General features: G+C 44.6%; 1 protein-coding gene across 1 annotated transcript in view; it reads right to left on the bottom strand.

Annotated features, from left to right (window-relative positions):
* Nucleotides 1-26,277, bottom strand: part of CDK12 (cyclin dependent kinase 12) — an 82,451-nt gene that overhangs the window by 14,370 nt on the left and 41,804 nt on the right. Inside the window, exon 14 of the transcript XR_002103766.1 lies at nucleotides 12,676-12,813. The gene's annotated coding sequence lies outside the window, so the exon portion shown is untranslated. The remainder of the gene's footprint in view (nucleotides 1-12,675; nucleotides 12,814-26,277) is intronic.

The following is a 26,277-nucleotide window of genomic DNA, read 5'->3' as shown; positions in this document are numbered from 1 at the left end:
GGCAAGCTGGGAGTGAGGGCTCATCATCTCTTTTCAGATTCATCTCTGCAGGCAGGACCAAACTGTTGAAACTGTCTGGCATCACATTGCCATGATGCTGTGGCCAGTTCTATGCTTTGATAATGCCCACTTCCTGGGGAATATGACCCAAAGGAGCCATATGTCACCCTGCTTGAGATCTGGATGTGGTAGAGGAAAAGGGCCAGACAACTTGGCGCAGAAAGTCCTGTGCCCTCTAGGCAATCTGGAGAAGATGTCACAATGTGTCCATCTCTGTCCAACAGGGGAGTGGAACTTCATAACTTGTGAGAAGCAGAAGCCTTTGGGTTTCGGGCAGGTCATCTCTTTCCTCTTGAACATCTGAATATTGTCATAACAAACCACAGCCTGAAGGACTTCACAGATACATCAGCAAACAGTACCCCAATTCAGACTGCCATACGGCCTGTAACAACCCCCCTACTTCAGTATCCCCCACTGCTAAAATGACCCAAAAGTCCCTTCTGTCAGCAAGAGGCCTGGGCTGTTGGCTCTGGAGCAGCAAGGAAATTATCATGCATGGAATATAATTGCATGGGTTCAAATAAAAAAAAACCCACCAGTGGCCAAATGGATGCCCCAAGCCCACCACAAGGGTAAAGTGAGGCAATTATGTCCTGTGTAATCATTATCTTTGGGATGTAGGGCAAGTTGGAGAGACAATAGCAAAATGGTGACTGAGCAGGAGCAGAAGTTTGCTCGAAAAAGACAAAGCCCAAGAACATGCCCAGCTTGTTGTCATGGTAATCCCCACCCCCATCGCTCTCCTCACAATGTGCCATCGCGCTCTCCTTCTGTGCCCGAGCTGTGCTAGGGAACAGAGTCTGCCGGAAGTTGCTTTCCCCATCCAACCCATGCAGCCATTCTTGGAAGGACACCCAGTCACTGCTTGGCTGAGAAACGTTTGCCCGATGGCATCAGCCCAGGCCAGTGGAACCCGGCAGCCCAGAGGACAGGCGCCCCAAGTTGTGGAGGGTTTGCACACTGCGCCAATGTCCAGCTTCAGATCTCAATGGGGCAACTGCCCCAGTTCCTAAGAGGACAACCGTTGCAAAGACATGGAGTCAGGGTTTTTTCTCAGTACAATTTGCCTATTGACAGAATGTAGGTGAGTCTCGTTCCTTCTCTCCTCAACAGATGTGGGGACAAACTGTCCCCAGGCAGAGGCCTCGGGCCAAGCACCACTGCCCCCAGCCAAGCAGCAGCTGCCTCTGCCTCACACAGACACAGAACTGAAGCTGATCCAGATGCTGCCATGGACAATCCATGCCCATTTTCCTCCCTCAGACCCTGAACTTGGCATCTCGGAAGCCCCTTGCATAAGGCCATTTCTCATACTGCACAGGCTAGGGGAGGTTGTTGGGCATTAACTCACATGCTGGGCTGCTGCCCCAAACACACCAAGGAGAAAGGTCTCAGTCCCCTGGGCATGGTTCCTGCATAGCATCTTTAACCCTTTCTGTAGGAACCTTCCATCTGGGTGCTTATAGCTCAGTGACCACAATGCCATTAGCCCTTCTCGTGCTACAGAAGGTAAGATGCACACTGTGGTTTCTAAGGCCATTCAGGCTGTATTTGAGGCAGGGAGTGTCTTGTTTTCGGTGGAATGAGGCACTACATAAACACAGAAAAAAGTGGGCAACGGAGGAGCTCCTGTGTTACAAACACTTGAAATGGCAGGAAAGAGGTGCTATGGGTAATGCTGACAGAGTCTTTTGGTGGTGTTTAAAGGCCACTGGGTTTGCAGGGCTGAATAGAAGTTGCCAGGCTGTGGTTTTGCTCTCTATGCCCATCTACACCCAAAATTGGTACAGGCCTATTGCAACCGCTACAGACCCGGCTAGACAAAGTCTTGGCTGGGATGACCTAGTTGGGGATGGCCCTGCTTTGAGCAGGGGATTGGACTAAATGACCTCCTGAGGTCCCTTCCCACCCTCATTTTCTATGAGTCAACCCCTCTGTCGACACCACGTGTAGTGGCTCAGCCTGAAAAAGGCCTCTTTTTCATGAGAAAAGAAGTACATTTCTAAATTTGTATTAAAGCCACTGTCTAGACAAGACAGGGCAAGTTGCATTTTAACATGCGTTACTGGTTGGGGTGAACCCTGGGATTGGGTGGAGCCCAGATTCATTTGTGCCATCTAACATAGGTAAAAGTTGCCATGTCTATATTGGTTCAACCAAACTGCATCTCTTCTTCTAGCACAGGCATGATGCTTTTGCCACTAGTCTAGTGGCACCCTTACCCAGCAGGGATCCTGTTATACCAGTTTAACGGTGCTAACACCAGTGAACTATATCCTAAGGAAGGGGTGGTATACAGCAACTCTGTGCTGGAACATCCATAGAAAGGGCAATACAGATTGAACAGTACTGATTTTTAAAAAGACCCCACTGTACTCCAGATGCAGTTACATAAGTTGCCCTTTTTCACATGCAACTCATTTCATTCCTAGAGGGTGGCCTAACCCTACTAGTACAAAGCACAGCTTTGCTAGTATGACTGTATCCATACTTGGATCCACTTTGCCTGTACAGTGTACCAGTAACTCAATACCAGTAAAAAAGTGCTTCGGCTTTTGACCTGCCCTGTGTAGGTCTACTGGGTCTCAGCTCACTGGTCATTGGCAAAGGGAGACTGAAGACTGCCAGTAACTTAAGCTTTTAGGACAAGACCTTTGGACTTTCTAAGCCCCATGATCCAAGCTGAGGGAGGGGTCCCAGGCCACCTAGCCCACAGAAACAAGCCCTAATCCCTCTCATGCAGTTCACCTACTTTGGGGGGAAGCCCAGAGAAGAAATTATCTTCTGGGTTATTGTCTCTTGGGGGGCAACCACAATGAGCAGCCTTTTAAGAATCTAACACGATAGTGCCAGCAGCTGAGAACATGTGGCTCATGTCACGTGTACAAGGGGTTTTCCTCCTCATGAACCTCATGGGGCAAACTCTCCCTTCTCCAACACTCCAAGCTGGTGAAGAGGCAGAGGCCAGAATACCGTGATTCCTTCCCCCATCTCTCCACCCCTCTGCTTCCTCGCTGATCACCAGCCAGAAGTCCAGAGCTGAAAGTAGCCCGTGATTGATGGCAGTGTTTTCCTGGTAAGCGCACCCTGTAGTCCAATCCTTGTACCTTTCCCAATTCCTCCCCTGTCCCTATTCAGAGATCATGTTGTCTCATGTTGGTCCCAGAGGCACCATTAATTAAAAATACATCCAATTAAATGGCAGGTGAAAACGTGCAATTCCAGGCCCATTCCATATACCCCCCCTTTCCAGTCCCCCCTCCGTCTTGGCTCAGCTGTGCTTTGATTTGAGTGAGAGAGGAATATGGGAGGGTTCTCTGAACCTCAGCCAGCAGTGCTGTGCCAGTCTGTTAGGGTGGCGGTGTGTGTGCATGTGAGCGCGCATGCACCATTCTCCATGGCCAGTATATAGAGTTTTTAAATTTAATCAGCCAGGCCCTGCTGCTCCTGAAGTTACACAACCCCCCTTGCCTAGTTAAGATAGCAGAGCTGAAGCTGGCAAGGTCAGGGCAGGTAGAGCTGTCGGAGAGATCAGCTAACGAAGGGAGAGGTTGCTAGGCAGACATGGGCACATGCATGGCACCCAAAAATCCTCTTTGCGGATGGCACTGACAAATCTGGGGTTTTTAATACTGTATGTTATTAATGCTGATGCTAATCCTGCTCCAGTGATTAGCTCTTCTGAAGGCATGAGGAATCAGTGCTGGGGATGAAACCGCCTTAAATCGCACCCCCAAAAATCTGGACAGAAAAGAGCAGAGGTGAACTATTGTGCAGGGAAAAGCCTTCCCCCCCAAAAATCCCCATGCCCTGTCTCCCCTCACACGCATGCTACAGACGGATGGGACAGACAGACAGTGAATAAAGGACCTGGGGAGGAGAGCGTGGTAATGATGTGACAGCTGGGACACGAATGGTTGAATCCAGCGACACACTCATTACCGACTTCGCCCACGGACGAGGGAATGGACTCGGTGCCAACTCTCCTCCCTACCCCCATTTGCTACTGGGAAAAATGAATCTTTGTAAGCCACAATGCAGGAGTGGCTAGTGAACATTGCCCCTCATATCTGAGGAAAGCAGGGGGAGATGGGAAAAGACATAAGGCCACACAGGGCAGAGAATAAGTCAAAGTATCAAAGATGGGGATGGCAGGCACATGGAGGGGTGGCAGAGACCTCAGAAGAGGCTGAGAACACAGGTGACAGGCAGGCTGGCCCATAGACACAGTGACACAGGAGAGCCAGGCGCTGTTTCCATCTCTTCCACTGACTTGCTGTGTAACTGCAGACAAGTCACTTCCCCTCCTTCGAGTTTGTATGACCTCAGCTGAATTGCTTCCCATTTCTGTGCCTCCATTCTCCACCCTCCCCTCTCAACAGCTTGCTCTTTAGGCCATAACCTCTTTGAAGAGCAAGGACCATCTATTCCTGTGTCTATACAGAACCTAGCATGATGGAAGGGGGCCTGCTCTCCACTACGGCCTCCGGGCACTCTTACATTACAAGCCACTGGAACAGGTGGCCAAGACGGCCAAAGCTGGTAAAGTGAGCAGGTGTCCCCTGGCTCTCAGACTACGCTCAGACTGGGGTGCCCAAGTACCCTGCAATTCCTAGTGAAGATGTGCATATCAGCAAAGGACATGACAGGCAGGTAAACAGAGACAGATGCAGAAATCAGACAGATGCCAGGGGCCAGGGCCTGTGATGTTGCCGTTTGGCCACCAGAGTCCTCTCATCCACTGACCAGGCAGGGGTAGGGATAAAGAATGACCACCCCATGTGGACAACTTCTGGTAGCAATCATGACTTGTGTACTCCACCTTGGTGCCAAGCAGATGCAACAGATACAGGGACAGACTAGAAATGGCCTGGGGAAGGAAGTGCAGTCCCAGAGCAGGAAGGAGGTCTTCTACTCAATTTAGTAACCTGGAATTAAGGTCAGATTCAATCTACAGGGAAAAATAGAATGGGAGGACACAGGAAACAAAAGGAGCTATGTCAGCGGCTCAATTTTTCACTCATTTCTTAACCGTAAAAGAATAAAACCAATTCTTCTGTTGCAAAGAACTCAAAAAGACCACAACAGGTCAGAATGTTTTAACATTATAGATTCCTATGCAAGAATGCTGCATTTATCTTGTGAATCACGCTGGCACACCTAACTGTGCTAACATTGCATGGAACCCCATGGCACCCTTGAAAAGATCTCATGGCACCCTGGCTGAGGATCAGGGATCAATGTAGAGGTTAATTCCCCCATGTCAGAGGCAGTATAAGGGGGCCAGAGCCTTTGGGGCTCTGGAATCCATGCAGCTTTGCCGGCTTCACTCTAACGCTAATTGGAGATTTTAATCTTCAGTGACTTTCAGCTCGGGGTGCTGGCAGGAACACCAGCTGTGCTGCAATTCCAACTGTGCTGGCATTTTAATCAAGCCGCCTTTGCTGGGGAAGGGATGGGTCAGGGGGAGGGACAGGAGCTGGCTCAGCCCAGCCAAGATCGCTGAGGACAGGTGGCCTGCCTGCTACAGAGAAGGCAGCTCATGCACCTGGTGTCCCAATGTAGCAGACAGGCAGAAGAGGTAAGAATGGCCAAGAACAGAGTGAGGAGATTCCAGACTGGGGCATGCTGGCAAAGCCTCCTCCAGCTCAGCCTGGGAGCATAAAGGGCAGTAATAGGGCCTTTCAATTTCAAGGCAGGAAGGAATCCATAGAGAGGCCAGGTGGTAACACTTCAGGGACACCACATTCTGCTTCCCAAAGAGCAGGCATCCACCATGCACCATCTTTCTCTGGCCACATGTGCATGCACACATGCACTATTGCTAAAAGAAAGGTGATTGCACAACCCTTGGAGATAGAACTCTTGGAGAGAGTGGGTCCCTACAAACGCAAGTCAAGCCCCACTGGCAAATGGGTGCATGGAGAAAATTTGCCATCTGAACTGTAATGAGCCAAGATGCTTCAGCCTATGCAGATTCACAGTCAAAAACCAGAAATCCCCACCTTGGCCACCTAACCCAACTTTTTTCCCAGCCTACAGATTCTGGCATTGTCAGATTTCTGGTCCTTCAGCCTGAGCTTCTCTTGGAGGAAACACCAGGTTGCGATTTGAAGACTCCAAGGTATGGCAAACCCACTGTGTTAGTTATTCTGGGAGTTGACAACTTTCCCTTTAAATTCTGCACCTTACCCTAGCTTGAATTTATTACAGCTTGGGATTCCAGCTGCTGGGTCTTGCTCTGCCTTTCTCTGCTGGATTAGAGAAATTGCTCTAGTTGAAACCTCCTCCCCATTGTTTAACCCTCTTCTGAGCAAGCTAAAGAGCCGCTGACCGTGAAGTCACGCTAGGGAGCAGAACAAACCAACAGACCAGGTGACCCAGCCAGTTGCAACATAGCCTCAGGTCTTGATTTTTCTACCTAAAGGATTTGACACCTGGATTCACAGCTCTGCCTCCCTTGGTTGACCCTTGCCCTGCCTAGCTCAACTCAGAAGTCCAGGTCTGTCTTCTTCCAGTCTGTAAGACAGTGGCATTCAAACAAAGGACTGACATTGAAAAAAGGTGCTGTGGGAGCTACTGACCTCTCAGGAACCACAATCCAGCGGCATATAGGTACTAGCCAGGGATTTGGGAGACCTGGCTCTATTTCTTGATCTGCCACAACCTCCTTTTGTGACCAGAGGCAAGTCATTTAACCTCTCGGTGCCTCAGTTCTCCACATGTGCAATGGTGATAGCTGTCACTGCCATGCATCAGAGAGAGCAGCAGGGCATAAGAGAGACTGTGAGGCATGCGGATGTTATAGTGAGGGACAGCATAGAAGTCAATCAGGTGGCAAGAAGGTGGACTTTCCCCCCACTGTGGTTACAGTTTTTACAGGACTGTACCCCACATATGAACTGCTCAAATTATTCTTTGCAATTAACACTGGATTGGACCTGCCAGACTGCTGCCCAATTGCCAAGCACACCAAGGTCTTTCTGCAGTTCCTCACACCACTGCCTCTTATGCTGACTAACATGTGTGTGGCATCCACCAGTTTAGCACCCTTGCTGTCTACAAGTGCCAATAAAGGAACTTTGGAAAGCTCCACTGCAGGCTGCTGCAGCGCAGCAAGAGACAAATGCTTCCCAGCCCTTGGAGGTGCTGAACCAACTGCAGGTGATGAGAACAGAAGTGGGGTGGGGGAGGGCTGGGGGTTTAGTTTTATGTCTGAGTCGCACAGACAGAAACTGAATAAAAAGAAACCAAGTCTAGTAATTCGGGCTGAGGCTACTTATTTTAATCCTACCTGTGGCTGTCTGAGCCCAGAGCCAATTACTCCCGAGCGTGGCTGGGTTTTATACCCTCCAGACATATGGGTGCTGCCTCCAAAATGGTCTCAGGAGAATCCTGGTACCTAAGGTTTCTGCTCCTGTAGTGCCTCACACCTTCAATGCATTTATCATCACACCACCCGCAGGCACCAAGGCCCTATTTACCCTTACTGTGCAGATGGGAAACTAAGCCACATACAACTTGCCCAAGGAAAGTGTAGTGAAGCAGGGAATACACACAGATTTCCTCAGTCCTAAGAAGGTCTCCTACCCACTACACCATCCTGTGCCTTCCCAGTCAAACCACGCAAGCTGATAAACCACAGGGATGGGGAACTGTCATTTCTGAGCTGGATGAGTGGAGGTGCAGGGAGATTAAGTGATTTGCCCAAGGTTGCCCAGAGTCTGTGACAAAGCTGGAAACTAAAGCCAGATATCCTAAGCCCCAGTCCACAGCCTTAATGAAACACCCACCCATCCCTCCTTCTTTATTGTTATGGTAAGGCCACAGCACTCTCTCTGGACCACCTGCACTGCAGCCCATGCACGCTGCAGAAGGGCTCAGCTCTGTAACCCCAACACAAGACTTCCACTGGCCCCCTCAACCAAAACCTGCTCTTCATCTTCAACAACCCTCCTCCAGAGACAGGTGCCAAGCTAACTGCCACCAAAACTCATTTGACACATGGAACACATTTCGGCAAGGTGGTCAGAATTTGGCTCGCACATGCATTCACAGAAGCAAAGTAGAATGAGTGTGAAAAGTGAATGAACAGCAAAGGGGAATTCAGTTCCCATTCACCCAGAGACTCTGAAGCCATCTCCCCAGCTGTACACACAGCTCTTGGAAGAAGAGTGTAAGCTGGGCTGGTAAGGGGTAGCAGGTTAGCGCTTTCAACCCAGTGTGCATGTGTCAGAGGGGGGAGGGGATGTTTATGAGTTTGCAGTGCCCTCCTGTGGATATTGTAGAGACTGCATCCTCTATGGAGAGGGCAGGCGCATCCTGAACTACATTTGGCAGGCAGTAGCCTTTACTCCAAAGTGCTAGTACAAGCAAAGATTATCCCACAAACTGCTAGAAGATAGCATGGACGCAGGGAGTCAGAAGGGGAGGAGAGGAACAGGCCAGCACAGGGCTTGCTAACCACTCAGATTCATTTCAGCAGCACTGCCAGCCCTACATATGCTGAAATCCTGAGTCCTCCACACTGAAAAAAGCCCTTCATTTTTAAACCCAATAATACATTTGAGATACTGGTATCTGAACCACAAATTCATGTTTACAAGCTCTCTCTGAGCTACAAGGACTAGACACCCGTTTGTCAAATCAAAAACAGATTTTCACCTGACCCCATGACTCCAGGAGCTGAGGCCTTTCAGCAAACCTGCTCACATCACAAGAGCTGGCAGATTAAACCAGTTCTCTACTTAAATCTGACCCATTCTATTCTCTCTCCCACACACGCACACTATTATATCTGGCGCTTCCCACATTAGAGACAAAATGCCACATAAAACAAGTGCAGCACACACTAGTATTAAAGTGGGGGGGAGGGGAGTAGGAGGGGAATGCACTGTATATTTATGTCAATTGACATATATTTTGCCCCCTGGATTATTCCCTTTCTTGTTTCTTCCTCCTCCACTTCCCACCTTCTTCCCTGGGCAAAAAACATAATATCATTAGTGCCTGTGCTGGACTTTGAAACTAGCAGCACTTATGTGGCTTTGAATTTCTCTGGGCATTCACGTAGTTCCCACGGCTGTGGAATCCCAGTACTTCACTACATTTACTTTTATAACCTCCACCCCGGAGAGGCAGGAAACAACTAACATTCTTCAGAGCACATAGGGGGATTGAGGGACATGTCGAACACCAGACCCAAGAAGGCAGGAGAACAGGGAACCAAACTCTGATCTCCAGGGCCCCACATATACAATCATCTCTTGCCCAGTACCACACAGACTAATTCTAGGCAACAGGAGGGGAAAAAAAAACACTTTGCCCAACAAATGAGTTCACCTCTAAGCAGGTTTCAGGCTGAGAATAAGCCAGAAAGCACCATGACCGAACAGCTGGAAGTCAGGCAGAAGCAGTTCCATTCCCAACTCTACTGCTGACTCCCTATCCCTCAGTTTTCCTCCCTCTACCTGGGGTGCAAAGATAGCAACCTCTTTTTGCACAGACTTATAGCCACCACAGCTGTCAAGGGCTATAACAGCAAGTCTTTTCTAGAGGATTCCCATGTGCTAAGGCACTGAAGGAAGCAGCAAATCTTGCTCACTTGGGGGGACAAGTCTTTCTCAAACGCCAACGTAAGGTGTTAACAGATCTGGAAGGAAACATTTAATTGCAGAAAGAACCTTTTGGTGCCGATATAAATAGCACCTGGATTGACAAATTTAGCTGCCAAAATTGAGAGCGACAAACTAACATTAGGATTTTTGTTGTTGTTGTTTTTTTTAAAGGGCTCTTTATTTCTCTACATGAGCACTTTGTCACTGTGGTTAGAGTGACACCTGGTGGCTAGTTCCTGCTCACACACATTTCTGGCATTTCTGGACAGTTCATAACCCTCCCAGGAGCTCTGTGCCCAGTTTCAGATCAATTAAGGGGGAAAGAGGGGTAAATCAGTTAAGGGTGTGCATTGCCTCCAGCAAGCAAAGAATACCTGACCCCATTTACATACAAAGCCAGAAATGGCTAATCACTCCCAGCTATTCACTTGGCTCCTGGAGCTTCAGTCCATTTTCTGTTCACAGCCAGTACCCCAGTTCACCCTCCAGAATGAAGTCCTGCCTGTTGCATGAAAAGGATGAGCAGCTGCAAATGCTTGCATCCGAGCACTGACTACCCCTTGACTCCAGACTGTACACAGGCTCCAAGTCCGAACGCCCTTTAGCTGAATCCAGACTATGGAGGCTTTGTTTAGCCCCCACTTCTGCATCTGCTCCCAGGCAAGGGATAGCTGGTGCAACACCATGCAGACAAAGAAAAGAAGGCTGATCCTAAAACTAAATTGGGGGTGGGGGGGAGCAGAGAGGGACTAGGATTTAGGAGGCCTGGCTTCAGTTCTTGGCTCTGCCATTAAGTCCCCATGCAAGTCACTTAACTAACTAAAATAGCTGGGGGCGGGAAATCCTTCTTTTCTTTCACCCTTTGTCCATCCCATCTAATCAAGAGTGTATATGCTGGGGCAGGGACATGAGGTATGTACAGCACTCAGTGCAGCACCTGGCTCTCACTGAAACTGTTTAGAAACAAATAAGATATCTCCATACTGCAAGACAAATGGGAGTATCAGTCTTGGAGCTCATGGTAATGGGCACTGGACAAACCCAGAGCAAGACAGCAAGTTCTGCCTCTTAGGAGCTGGCAATTTAATAATAAGGATAGGAACTCCATGAGCCATTAGGTAACTGGAAAAATCTAGCAAGGTCTGCATTGCTGGAAGATACAAGTGCAGCTGCTATAAGGAACATTTATTACCATTCCAACTACCCAAACTGCTCAGGAGACAGCAGGCTTGTTAGGATAATTCAAGGTTTCCGGAATCTAGATGCTATGGCAATTGGTGCCGTATAGCAGCAAGTAGGATGCAGCATTGTGCTCCCAGTACTAGCCAGGACAGAGGTCCTATTGAACTAGGCAACGTATGTGATCCTCAGGATCTTTACATTAGCATTTGGTTTGCTTCCTTTCCCATCTTCCCCATGTGTCTCCCTGGTTAAATGGGTGCACAATCTTGATTCCGTCATCTAACGCAACAGGAATCCTATCCAGCCATTTTGTGTCACATCTATTGTCTTGACTCAAAGCTTTAGCTGATGTGCCTTGTGAAAGGGAGTGATTTGGATAACAGCCCCGATTAAAAAACGTGGCCATAACAGAAACTTTTTTCTTTGACTTTAGTGGGCTTTGGATCAAACCCCAGTTATCAACACAGATCAAGAGCATCAAATTAAATGGTTTCAGAGAAGGGCCTAGACCCAGAGACTAAATTATAGGCAACAACCCACTCAGAGAAAGAACCAGTTTTGCAGGTAACCCTTTGCTTGTGTTCTGGGTGGAACTGATCTCCACACTTGCTAGTGCTTTTAGAAACATCCCCTGGCTAAAATCATCAGCCCTTCCATCACTGAAGCCAGGAGAGTAATCCCAATATGTAGGTTGTAAGCTCTTTAAGCAGGACCTATTCCTGTACAAGTTTGAGACTCCCAAGCACCACCATACTATAAAACGACCATCAACCATGTTAGCTTGTAGCAACAGATTTAATAAGGAGAAGTGCAAAGTCCTGCACATATGATTGAATAATCCCATGCACCACTACAAGGCTGGGGACTGACTGGCTAAGCAGCAGCTCTGCAGAAAGGGATCTGGGGGTTACAGTGGACACTAAGCTGAATGTGAGCCAACAGTGTGCCCTATTTTTGAACAAGGCTAACAGCATCCTGGGCTGCATTAGTATGAGCACTACCAGCAGATCAAGGGAAGTGATTCTTCCCCTCTATCCAGCACTTGTGAGGCCACATCTGGACTACTGTGTCCAGTTTTGGGCACCCTACTACAGAAAGGGTTCAGACAAATTGGAGAGAGTCTAACAGAGGGCAATGAAGATGGTTAGGGAGCTGCAGCACACGAAACATGAGAGGCTGAAGGAACTGGGCTTATTTAGTCTGCAAAAGAGAAGACTGGGGTGGGGAGTAGGGGGATTTGATAGCAGCCTTCAACTACCTGAAGGGTTGCTCCAAAGAGTACAGCTAGACTGTTCTCAGTAGTGCAAATAACAGAACAAGGAGCAATGGTCTCAAATTGCAGCAAGGGAAGTTTAGGTTAGATATTTGGAAAAACTCTCACTAGGAGCACAGTAACATAATGCAACAGGCTACCCAGAGAAGTTGTGGACTCTCCATCCTTGGAAGTTTTAAAGACCCAGTTAGACAGACTTGACTGGGATTATATTAGTTGGGGCTGGCCCTGCTTTGAGCAGGAGGTTGAACTAGATGCCCTCCTGAGGTCCCTTCCTACCTTCATTTCCTATGTTTTTATGAACAGTACTGTTATCCTCTGGGGACCAGTGGGACAGCCATATTTTAGGGATCCTAGAATTTGTCTAGCAAAGCTGACTTAGTGGCCTCTGAACACCTCTCCCCCTTCATTCTAACCCATTCCTCGTCTGCCTTCACTTTCCCCTCTTCCTAACCTGGCCCACTGAGATATAAGATGCCATCATCATAGGACCATTTGCAACCCTGTGGCTGGGGAATGATGCACCTGCTGGTTACTTACGAAGGAAGAAGGCTCAGAGCTGCGCCGGCGCTGTAGCCTGTTGCCATGTACAATGAGCGGGGACCCTCAGGTGGGTGCTTTATCTAAAGGAAGGCTCCAGTCAGGTATAGGCTGCTAAAAGGCGTGCTAGCATCTGACCTAAAACAAAGAAGAAAAAGATACGTGAGGGTGTATTGGAAACACCACCCTACAAAGCATATATGACTGTCTTTCAAGAAAAACTATTCAAGCTCCTGTTAGAAGTAGGGCATAGAAAGGGGTGGATAAAAGGGTGTTTAGTTTCTTGGGTGCTTGTAAACTGCTAGTGCAGCAGGATCCTGGTCCATGACTGAGGCACCTAAGTGCCAGTGCAATAAAAACAGTATACACTAATCATTTAACAAATCTGATTTTTTCTCCAAAATGTTAACTAGTTACTGAAGTGCTAAACAGACAGACAGAAAGGGAAGTGTTTTAGACAGCCTGATGGACAAATCCTTTCCCTTCTGCTTTGAGCAGCCCTGTAACAAGTTGCAACAGGAAGAGCATGAAGGAGCTCTGGAGAAATGTTCCATGACTATTATCGCTTTGGCAGTATCACAAGTCAAAACCTAGCATTGTAGGGATTTGCACTTTCTCCACACTTTATAACAAGGACTTTATTTCTCCTGGAATAACATGCAGGGAAAGTGGAAGCATAAATGCTTATATTGAGCATCTTAAAGCTATTTATAAATAAGGCAGATCAGGTTCATTTACCCTGTTTTTACAGGTAGGGGAACAGGCACAGAGAGAAGGGATTTGTTCCAAGTCAGTGTCTCAGGTCTAGAACCCAGGAATCCTGATACTCATTTTTCTGGTCTGGCCCCAACCCCGCCCCTTTTTTGATGGATACACAAAGCAGCATCATTCAATCACTGTACCTAGTGATAGCAGGACAGGTTCTTAAGTATAATCACAATGGAAAATGCATGAGAAAGATCGAGAAGTCACACACAGGTTCTGTAACACTTTGGTTTTTATTAATAAATGTTTGTATTATGGCAGCAACCAAAAGGCCACATTTGTACAGCATGCAGTACACACGAGTCTGGCCTTGTGCATATCACAAGCCATTGAGCTGCACAGATACCCGTATATTAAGCTTGCAGACTTTAGTTTAACTAAAGTGTTTTAGTCCTTGGCAGACTGAACTGTGTGCCACAGGCAGTGAACAGGAGAGACCAAGGTGGACAGATAAGGTGAAATGCCCAGATCATCTCAGCTGGTAAACAATGGCTCACATTGCAGAGGAAGGAAGGAGGAGGAGAAAAACTTGGTGGTTCCCATTTGAGGGAAAATTCCTCCAAACCTCCACTTTACCAGCCTGATCCTGAGACCATGAACCTGACATCTAAGAAATAGAATTCTCTGTACAAAGTGCACAAAGCAGTGCTCCATCCCCAGATGCTGCCAATTTCTGACGCTTCAGAGGAAGATAGAAAAAAAAAATACATCCATCCAGTTGTGCTTTGGGAATACAGTCCCCGTCCTCTCTGGTTTCAGCGTTTTACTTTATACTCTTTCCTCCAAGTTTCATTTCTCTTAAGTATTGCCTTCTATGCACTGGTTCAGAAATGCACTGTTGTATATACCACATCCAACAGTTTATGCCATACCTTGATGGATACTTGTAAAAAAGCTGGCTTTTTAGCAATAAAAACAACTAAACTACCTGGAATTCCATATCGGGCAAATCCAGGGGTACCATATGACTAAGGTCCAGACCAGTGATTCTCAAACTGGATGTTGAGATCTTTTTAAGGGTGCCACAAGGTGCTGTGCAAGATTAGCACAATTAGATGTGGAAACACTTACACAACATTTGCAAGATAAACCCAGACCTTTCAAACAGGAATTCATAGCATCCAAAACACAGACTTCTGGGCTTTCTGCAGTCTTGCCAACAAAAGAACTGCTCTTTTCCATGGTCAAAAACCAAGTGAAAGTTGAGTTGGCCTTTGCTGAGGGATGCTTTCAAGTTTAATGCAGTTGAGAACTGCTGATCCAGACCCTGCTGCCATTTCTCACACACGAGACTACAGAGTCAAACCAGGTGTCTCTCTGGGAGTGAAGTTACACAGACCCACAGGTGTCTACAGAACTGGGGCCTGTATGACTAAATTAGCGTAACCTGCAAAAGACAAATCAGCAGTGGAACAACAGCAGCACAGAACAAAGGATGGACCATTGATCCCACCCAGTTTAATTGGTTAAACTTCCAAGTCTAGCAACTAGCAAATGGAAGAAAGCCCATTAGGTGGCCCACCCTTCCTTACCTAAATGAAACCCACAAGCCAAGGGGACATGGTTTATAAGCACAGTGTAGAGGAGTAGTCTCCAACCTTTTTTGATTGCGCACCCCTATCAGTAAAAAAATTTTGAGCACCCCCCTCCAATATATGTATATTTATATTTGCGCACCCCTATCAGTAAAAAAAATTTGAGCATGCACCCCCAATATATGTATATTTATATAAATATACATCTAAATAGAAGTTCTAATATTTTCTTCCTGCACCCCAATGGATCATCTTGCGCACCCCACTTTGGAGACCACTTGTGTAGAGAACAAGCTGCAACCTTAGGAAATGGATCCATCAGTCAACACCCTGCCCATCCCCAGCTGCAGCACTAAATGCTGCAGCTTTTCAGAACTGACTAGTGATTCTGGGGGTGCAATTTGAAACAGCCCCCTCTGCAAGAAAAGCTGGATATTTTTTAAAGTTCTCAAATTCCACTCCTAAAAGCCAAGTCCAGGCAGCTTTGAAACCATAGTCAATGTGGATTTTCTTTTTTTAACTTGCCTTTGAAAACCAACTGGTAACCATGTACAAATAACTCACATTCTAACCCAAGGATCTACCAGGTTTAATTAACACAAGTTTCCAACATGCTCCACATATCATCCTGATCACACCAAGATGATAAAAGAAACAGGACATGCCATGATAATCACTATGAGAATTTGAAATGGAGGTCTACCACTTTCCAAGACTTCACACAGCCTATCAAGATAGCACTGAGGATTTGTTCACACTCCAGTTGTGAACCGTATAACAACTGGATGAGAATTCCAGAATAGACAACAGAATGAATTTTCAAAAATGCCTATATCTCATATGACATCCAGGAGCCCAAATCCTATAGATCTGCATGAGACAGACTCCCACAAGGCTATGATTTGATCTGGTATCTTTTTAGAGTGACCTGACAATGGGGCAAAGGATAAAATTCACTGTGTCCCCTTCTGCTTCTTTAGCCTAGAAAGAGGCCTGGATTAGAGATTTATCTAATCTTTATACTTTTTAGAATTTTCTTCTGCTTTGTTTTTATGGTAGAATTTCAGATCTTGGCTAAAAATTGGAAGATGATGGTGACTAAAGACTAGTGACTTACGCCCATAAAAGCCAACCGAATGAATGCTGAACAGTTAAGAAGGGGAGAAATGTTACTTGATGTCCCCTCACTCCCTGCAATTAGGTGTTAACAAATACCAGCCAACCAACCATTTAATTAAAATGCCTACTTCATATTTTGGAAGCAAAAACAAAAATGCACTAAAATTTGCAATAGCTGCAATACAAAATCTTCCCAAGGCCTCCATGAAAGTTAAAGGAGACCAGAGAGAATTTCTGAGATTTGAAATGTAAAAAAATCCACCCATTTAAAAACAAAAACCAGGCCAAACAATTTCCAGCCTACTTTTCATATCATGAAGTAACAGGATGAAGTATACAAGTCCAAGGATACAAGTCTCCATCACATATTTCCAATCTGGCAACTAGAAGACTCAATTTGCTTGTTTCAAGAGTACATTAAAAAAAAAAACAACAACAATGCTGAGTTTCAGTGAGGTTTAGATGCAAACCTCTGCAATGGAAATGCTGGACTAGACTTTACCTTGCTCACACCCAGGCAGCCAGGCAGGACAAAAACCTTCTCAATCCCATCTGTATCTCTTTCTCCCACAGAAACGTATTATATTTTACTGATGAATCTGAAGTCCTCTGGCTGCATGGAACACCAGCAGTTATGCCCCTCAAATGCATATTTGAAAGATGGAGGCTTGGGAATAAAGAAGGTGATGAACAGGTGAAGTTGGAAAACTTAGACCAGTTTTGGGCGTCTCTTGTTTTTCATGCTGGTATAACTATGTCAACTAATCTTGTGAAAAGAGTTACACCAGTACAAAAGATGCCTTGTATCAGGAGAGCATATTTTATCACCCATATTAATGTATGTAGCATTTCACCAATACAGCCATGTCTCTATTAAGGAAGAGTTGTACTTACTGGCAGACAGCAGTACAGTTTGCACAGATGTAAGATAGAACAGAAGAGACATTTTAATCACAGCACCAGTTTTGCCAACCCTGAATATGCAAACTAATGACAAGTGCCCCAAAATCACAAGAATGACTCAAAAAGCATGAATTAAAAAAATAAAAAACATATTGGGCTTTGTATTGACTGCTTGCTTTTTTAGCCAGTAGGCAGTCTCTCCTCACCCTCAGCTTTTCTCTGGAACTGTACAGGATAGAAATCATTATTTTGAATGAAAGCATAATCTTGACTCCAGGAGTTGGGACTTTAAAAAAAATATAGCTAATATCACAAGGTTCATGATACAAATCATGAGCACTGACCAAGCAGTTATGCCAAACTATTTTATACTGACTAAAGGTTTGCTGAAGACACCAAAGATGACAAAGGCAGACACTGTGTCCTTGCCTCAAAAAGTCAAGAACACACATGAGATGATCTGAAAAAAGAAGAGCCCATAAATATAAAATGAATAGAACTAGGAAGTCACCAACTCTGTAGCCATTACACGAACAGTATAAAGGCCAGAAATCCCTCTGGCCCTTGTCTTCACTCTATTTTTCTTCGCAAATTATTTAATTGCACTTAGTGGTAAATATTAGACCCAGGTTGAGAATATTTTACAAAAAACTATGAACTAGTTTAGGATTAGGGCTATTTTTGGTGAGTTTTAAATAATTTTTTTCACAACAAAAAAAATCTCTCCTTTCTGCAGAAAATGTTCATTTTTCTTCGATTCCAAACTCCCAAAAACCAAAATATAGTAAGCTGGAAATGCTGCTACAGTACTACTTGGGAGCTATAGTTCAGGTGACTCATGTCCCTGTTTCTTTCTAGAAATCAGGCATTCCACTGGACTACATTTCCCAGAGACTCCCAGGATACACCTCCTTACCACCAGTCTTTTTTCAAGGTGGGAGATCATGGTGCACCATAAGAGATCCAGTCCGACTAGGGAACCTGTCCTGCAGAGGAGAGAATAGGATCATGTGACAACACAAACTATTACTCCCATGAGGCTCTGCAAAAACAGGTCCAAATCAAAATGGTTTGGACTTTTAGCTTATTTGGGGTTCTCAAATATTTGCCAAAAAACTAGGAAAACTTTCTGAAAAACAAAAGCCAATCTTGTTACTCTAAGGAAGAGAAAAATCATACTGTGAACAATGACAAGGGCCCAAGGAAACTGAAATAAGAATGACCTTTAGAGGCCAAGCAGTTGCAGATCCATTGAACCTTAAATCACCTCCTAATCAAGAAGGGTCACTGGTTACCATGGACTGTTCAAAAGACCTGATTGCACTTCTATTGTGCCACCTTAAAACATTATATGATCAAAAGAAGAACCAACTTTCCTTGCTACTAAGAGTTGCCCCATCATTTATGCTCTATTTAAGCAGTGTATATGCACTAAAGGCATTCCTGTACTTTGTGTCAATATTGTCCTGTAGGAGAACAGAGATCATTATTTCAAACCTATAAATACAAGAGTTTCACTTCACAGAACTAAGTCTTGTTTGGAGCAAATATTAGAAATCTTATAAAAAGGGCATTTCCAAAGTGGCAATGGTACTTTACAAAAACAAGATGGCAAACTGTGGGTGGGTATGCTTTTAACACACACCCCTCCCCCACCCCCATCCCCTTTTCCATACCCACAGCTGAATTTTCAGCTGCTCAGACAACTTATATTCTTATCATTATCTTTTATGTCATAGTGATACCTACTGTCCACAACTACATCAGGGCCCATATTGTACTAGACACCATACAAAAACATGAAGAAATGGTCCTTATCCCAAAAGGTCTCACTAACCAAGACATTTCTCCTAATGATTGAAAAGAAAGAAAAGAACACATTATGGTTCGTTCTAGTTTTAAATTATTGGGAAAAACAGCCACAACACTGGTAGGATTTCTCATCAGAACCAAAATACATCAACTCTGGTGTCAGATACCAACGAAATGACGTTGGTAGTGTACATGTGTACCATTGAATTCAGGCTGAAATTGGAACTGCTCAATTGTGCTCTGGGCTATGTACAACAAAACAGCTACCAAAATTTTCCCTTTAGCTTAGTTGAATGAGGTCCAGCCTTTTGCAGCAGGAGTATACAAGTTCTAGCCTCAAGGCTGCCATGAAGTTCCAAGTTGTCAGAATGACAGGCATGTTGTTATAACCTATGCAGGGCTGTGTTAAAACTAGCCCCCTTCTCATTTGGGGGGAGCAGGGAGAAGAACACTCATCTTCATTAAAATCAAGCCATAAAAACCAATATTCCTTGAGAAGGTTAACTAACGATCCAAGGACAAAATTCATTATAAAAGCTGGGCCCAACTCCTTATAACATGGTTGTTGCTGGGCATGTACCTGGCAACAAGTGTGGACGGAACTTGAATCTTGTGCCAAAAGGCCAGGCTCCCACCATCAAATCTAACTTATACTGATGAGCAGTAATAATATGGGACTGTCTGTATATAGTTCACTGTTTTCAGTTGAATCCATGAGGCAGGGCTGATGCACACAAATATCAGTTCACTACATTATGACATGCACTGCAACAGAATCACTTCAACTTTCTATCCTTCCATCTCTGTCTGATTTAAAGTGGAAGAGACTCTATACATGGCCAGTCCTAACATCACCAATTACACTCACCCAACAGAAGTGACCTAGCCAGCATCGGCATAACCGTTACCAAAAACGGTAGGCAAGCTAAACATGTCAGGAAGGGTATTTCCTGGGCCAGAGCTAAAGTACTCAATGCCATCAGCCTTCACTTTGCCCAGCTACATTCATCTTAAGCCAACAGTATTGCACCGTGTTTTAACATGATCTTAACTGCAGGGAGTTAACTTGGGGTGGGGGGACGACACCAGGCTAATATGTTCAAATTCCAGTTGTTTGAATTATTCTGTTCAAACCACCAGGAAGAGTCTCAGTGCTCACCAATCATTTTGAGACTAGCACTGGTACAGCTAGCTGGTAGAATCCCTGGCCCCATGATATTGCAGCAAATATTGTGGATAGAATTCCAGAAGATCAGACATTTATCAGAACAAGAATAGGCAGAAAAAGTAACCAAGTATTACAAAAATGCTTGCACTTGAGATCACAGCCAATCTCTGAGTTAGGAAGAAACTTTTCTAATGGGCAGCTCATTCTGGAAAGGCCTACTGCCAAGTTCCTTGGCCTCCCAGTGAAATATCCAGTACTAGATGTGAGATACAGGGCTAGAAGGTACCAGTGGTTTGATCTGGTAGGGGAATTCTCAGGTATCTTTGAGAAAAAGTCTATAATGGAGCCTGCTAGACAGGGACAAAGTATGGGCAGGAAATTACAGGGATTCAAATATGAGGAGGATGGAAAAAAGATACTAAAGAGTTTGCTGCTCATATATAAAGAGCAAGCACTAGGTAAACTATGTCCCTACCATATTTTTAAAGTCAGTGCCTATACTATAGTAGCAGGTGGCTTGCAAAGGAATTTTAACAAGGTGTTAGGGAGATGGGAAAAGCAGCCCTGTGCACCATCAATAATGGCAATGCAGTGATGCTGGTAGAAAGAGCCCAGGGTTGGCAGGGCTTAAATCAAAGCAAGAAATGGAGAGAGAGAAAAAAGAAGAGCCTCTTGGCTCTTAGCAAATCATCACGTCCTCACAACTGTAACGTGCAGCTAAAGGCTCCCACAGGTCTTACGCAGATCTGCTTAAGGCAATGGAGAATTTTAAAAGAGGGAGAAATCAGCATGCAGACAATTTCACTTCTTCAGAGGAACCTGCTAATGCAAGTGTTCAGGAAGACAGTCCAAAGCACTGAAGACTAACTACGCATCCCCTTCCTAAACCCAATCTAATTAACAAAAAACAGATATTTTATTGCTTGGGGAACAGGCTGGGACTGAATCAAACTAAGGTACCTGCAGCACAGGAAAAGGGCTTGGAGCTGCATCAGCCCTCAGGAAAAAGCAGACAAAGTAGAAAGCAGGAGAACCTTGCAAGTTTTTCGACCAAAAAATAAGTCGGATGCTAACTGACTAGACAGTGAGCTTCTTGGAACAAGGAGCATCTCTGACCAATAACTGTTGGAATGCTCAGCACCATCAGGCCTGGAGCTAGATGTTCAAGAGATCCAGAACCAGTGACTTATAAAGGCATTACACTCCCTGACGTACAAACTAAAGTTAGCAGACTATTGATATTCAGACCTCAGTTATGGATCTTAATTTTTATTGAAGTTATTTTCTTTTCCTACAAAAGCCCTGTCTTTTATACCCATCACTCAAAGCTATAACACCAAAATGTGTGGCCATAAAGGCACTGGTTCTAGATTAATACTGCAGACATAGCCCAGTTTTGAATCTGCATGTTCATCGGCTGCTGCCTCTCCACTTAAGAGAAACAACAGAATTAGCCAACATTCCTGCCTGGAAGAATCTTTCTTCAGCTGTCATGGTTATTCAGAACCCTCCTGTCAACATATGTATATGAGAAAGTTTAGAGGAAAATCATCTGTCCTTTTCCAGTTTAACTACACTGTACATCTCGCAGCACTTGGAGTATAGTAGCTTTCCTTGGCCGCCTGGAATATCAGTTTTCTTCATGGCATTGGTCTTCCATAGAAAAGAAAAAAAATTCTTAAAAAAGTAACAGGAAAATCTAATTGTAAAATCACATTTAGAAGAGGCTCAGAGCAAACAAACCTGAAGCTCTCCCTAACCTCTTAAAATCAACAAGGTTCCCCATTGATTGCATCACTGTGGGACAAGACTACATAAATGTAGGAGTGCTAGCAAGGAGGAAACTCTGGCTCTCATTCAAGAAGCCTCATGAGGCCTAATGTTGAGGAAGAAGCCTGAGGCAAAAGGCTGAACACAAAATGTATCCACACTAAGAAAAGGAAAAAAAAAAATATAGATCTCATACTGCAGCCCTCTAGTGCCATCATCTGTGAGGAAAAATGGCACAGACAAGAGGAAGAGCATGGATGACTGGTAGGAAACACAGCTGAGTTCTGGCAAGGCTACAATTTTAGCCATGACTACCACCAGAATTACAATTTGATTTTTTCTTAGCGTAAGACTTCCTGCAAAGAGTTGGACCACAGTGGTGGAAGAATTGTAGGGATAGGAATAGAGAAGGGCAAGAGAAGCAACCAACAAAGATACCTCAAAAGAAAGGCATTCAGCATAACTGGGATTTGTGAAAAAGCTCAGCATGTTGGATTGACTGAGTTTATTTGGAAAGATTTTGATTTTGGTGATCACTTAATTAATGAGAGTGTGCTGTTGCAACTAAGGGGTAAGACACCCAAAACCTGTGATAGACAAGCAGTCCTTTAGAACAGGTGGGATAAGATTGTTCTCCCTAAAGCAGTGCTAGCCAGTGAATTAACAGTCACAAAACCCCGATCATCTTCCAAGAGATAGATACTAGGGATCCTTCTGATTGGGGGACAGGGGAACCCTACAAACCAGAAATCCAGTCTTCTTTACATGTCATCAAATGGCAAAATAGAAGTGCATGCCTATTTTATAAAAAGCATTTCAGACCATCTTTAATTCTAGTGTGAGGTATAAAGGGAAAGCAGCTGTGGCATTAACACTGAATATGCAGCATTCCCTAGGAGATCTTCACAAATGCCTGCATTTTAAAGTCAGGAGACACCATCACATGATCTAAACTGATCTCCTGTATTAAACAGCACATTGGACTGTCCTGAATAATTCTTTTGTGAAGTAGAGCAGATGCTAATAACGGAGACTACTACAACCCTTGGAAAGTTGTTCCCCTGGTTAGTTACCTCCAAATTAGATCTAAATTAAACAGCACAGATTTGTCTAGCTTCCAGTCAGTGGATTTTATTAGACTTTTGTTCAATAGAAGAATCCATTGTCAGAGCTTTGTTTACTATGTAGGTACTTCCAGAATGAGATAGTCACCCTTTAAGTCTTTCTTTGATCAAATATGAAGGATTCCAGAACTGTTCACTTCTACAGTTCAGATTAGTTCAGTCTGGCACAGGATGAAGGAAGACTTGTCCTAAGTCATTGCTGCTTACCTCCCACCTCTTGCTGAAGTTGCTTTCTTCAACACTGTGTGCAAACAGCAATGCCTATAGTACACTAGAATGGGTTTTTCCTGATCTACTGAGATCAGAAGACAAGGAAGGGTCCTTCATCAACAGAGAGGTCTAGAACTGAACAGGCCAAAGATTCAACTGCCTTAACTTTAAAGTAGGTTTAAGGCAGTAGTGGGGGATAACTACAGGATGGTTTGCACTGTGGCTGCGAGTCCTATGACCAGAAACCTGATTTGTATGGATGGCTATCTTACACTTCATAAAGCACCCTTAATAAAGGAACCTTTGCTTAACAAATGCTAAACACCAAGGGTGGGTCCTAACCAGCACAGAGTTGCAATATCTCAGTGCCAAAATTTCAAGTACCTTAAAATTGTCATATTCCTAAAAGAACATTGCAGACTTTCTCTGCATTGTTTGTAGGCAATTTAGATCTATTCATTGGGATCACTTTGATAGAACTATTAAAATCCCCTTATATACTCTACTTAGTAACTCTGACTTAGGATGCGTGTCAAAATCTTGTGTGCACACACAGAGAGGAAGTGCCATGATTGTTCATGCTCTGCGCAAAGCAGACATGGCCTCTTGAAATAAATTATGTGCAAGATCCAAACAAAATAAAATGCACCAAACCCTTCACAAAGGGAATAAATCCTGCTTGAATAAGATATTGCTTAGGTATTTCAACTTTATGTTTCCTTACCTTGTCCTAAGCAACCTGCCTCTCTGCATGTATACCTAGAGCCTCAAATCACAACACTGGATGGGAAGAGTCATTCTGGAATCTCTTTTCTCCTTTGTCCATTAGCATTCTCTTCAACTATGATCTAGCCAATTTTCAAAGCTGGAACCTACACTATCTACTCAGTTAAGACTTCCATTGAAACCCACTGAAATACTACTTGAATACAGGAGCACAAGATCAGGTCAGTAGTCCCTAATTTTGCTGCTGATTTTCAAGACAACAGAATACCAATGGCTGGGCTTGGCTGGACAAGAATAAGGCTTTAATAACTTTTAAAAACCTTTTCAGCTACCACCCCCAAAGCAAACACACTCAAGTGCAGGGACTTTCCTCACAGCATTCCACCAAAACTCTTATTCCTTTGGCACCTGCCAGCCTACTCATTTGGCAGGGGCTTAAGTCAAGGTTTGGGTCTTATCTGAAGTGAAGGATGGCACCAGATGTAACCAAAGGGAGCAAGTAAGCATATACTACTGGAAAGCTGTGCAAGAATAGATGGCCTGAAGCCACAGCTCACTTCCCAATGGCTTAGAGCTCAGCAGGTTTTCTACAATAGCCAGAAGTTTCTCAAAAATGGGGAAACAAAGGAGTCTTGAATCAGACAATAAGGCATTGGTCTCTAGTGGTCTGATGGAGGGCAGGCTAATTGATCTACAAAATAACCTTTCTAGTTCTTCGCAGTAAGCTAGATTGCTGTGGCTCTCTTGTGAAAACACTCATGTCCTATATTATTTAAGAAGGCCTCTTGCTTTATTAATCCACTAATCTACACTCGTGCAATATTTTGGCCAGAGAAGACAAAGTGAGCTCTCAACTTTTAGATGCCAAAAGGGCCTATGCTATATCCAGAAAGCTATCCATGCACAGTGGGCAGTCTTCCAGATGATGAAATGGCAACTGCTATGAGTTATGAGTATTGAGTTAAATTTTCCATTTTTATTTGAAACCATATACATATTAGTGACCCAGTTCAACAAAACAGATCCTTCCACTAAGCCTACTCACAAACCCAGCTGCTGCCATAAAATTAAATAAGAGATGTGCAGGGTAGTAATCTTAAGGAAGTCCAACAACTCCCCTTTTCTCCAAAAAGGAAATCAGGGACACTAGTTAGAGGACATTCTCCAAAAACTATCTTGTGCAGCCTTCTCAACATGTAGAATGAGTCTAATGGAGGGAAACCTGGGCATCAAATTTATACCAGGTCATCTCAGCCTACAGGCCAATCAAGGGAGGTTCTGAAAATAGTTTGCCTTGCTAGGCTCAGATAGTTCTATAAGCTATCCAGCAGCCTCTGACAGATGCACCAAGTTATGCTATGACACCTAGACACCATGAACAAGGAAGAGAAAGGAAGGGCAGTGTCACCTGGAAGCTTCTCTTGGGGAGTTAAATAAAATTGTTTAATCCCCTCTCCAAATCTTTATATTTAATCTGGTTTCTGCAAGCCCCCAAGCTCTGAAGATGCAACAGCAGAATCAAGGCTGCTAAACAAGATCTAAGGCAGAACTAGTGCTTTGATTCCTTTGGTTCTCCAGAAACTGCCCTGGTTCTGTCTGCACGGAAATCAAACTGCATCTCTTAACACCAAGGAAAGACCTCATAAAAGGGGCCTAGTTCTAGGTTAGGAATTGCTTTAAAAGTTCTCATCTTCAGCCCTTTCAAGGAAGAACAAGGGGGCAATATCATGCTGGCAAGGGGCCACTTTTGAACATTTAAAAGTCTCCCAGCTGCTTCAATTTGGTAGCACCCTGAGCAAACATGCACACAGCTGAAGCTTCCTCATGCCCCTCGATCAACAGCAGAAGGGTGGATTAGTCAATACAGCTAACAGCACACTTTGTCTGCTTTGCTAATATATCACTGGCAGTGTTAACATTTTGCCGTTGACAACCTCAAACATACAGCTAAGCAAGAAACCCTAAACCTGCCTCTCTTCACCACATGCCATCTGCATACAGATACATATTAAGTCACAAGCAAGGATGCAAAACCAATGTAAGGAGAGCAAAACAGCACAAAGGATGAAGCCATTTCCTCTAGAAGAAAGGCCAGCAGGACCTAGATCTACAGAAATGTTCTGATGAAACATCACTATTTCAGCCTTTACCAGGAAGGAGAATGCATGTTTGCAGGATATCCATCCAGCAAGACAAGTGAGTGGATGTGTCCAGGAGGAAGAGGGAACAAGCACTCAGATAGTTAGGTATTATGAGTACATAGTAACGTAGCCCACACCTTGCATGCCACCCACTGTTGCCAGACAGGAGTCATACCTGGAGTACACTTCCCACTGGTTCTGCTAATAAGAAAGTCCCCTGGCTAAGCACAGATTGTCTGTGGACATCATCAAGTACTCAGGAGGGTGGTTCAACAGGAAGTTTTCCCTACCATGATGGAATGATCAAGCATTATAATTCTGACAAATGT

This window comes from Crocodylus porosus, unplaced genomic scaffold (assembly GCF_001723895.1).
Source record: "Crocodylus porosus isolate Cpor-Errol unplaced genomic scaffold, CroPor_comp1, whole genome shotgun sequence".
Lineage (NCBI taxonomy): Eukaryota > Metazoa > Chordata > Crocodylia > Crocodylidae > Crocodylus > Crocodylus porosus.
The sequence above is the reverse complement of the archived record's forward strand: the minus strand, read 5'-3'. Positions and strand labels throughout refer to the sequence as shown.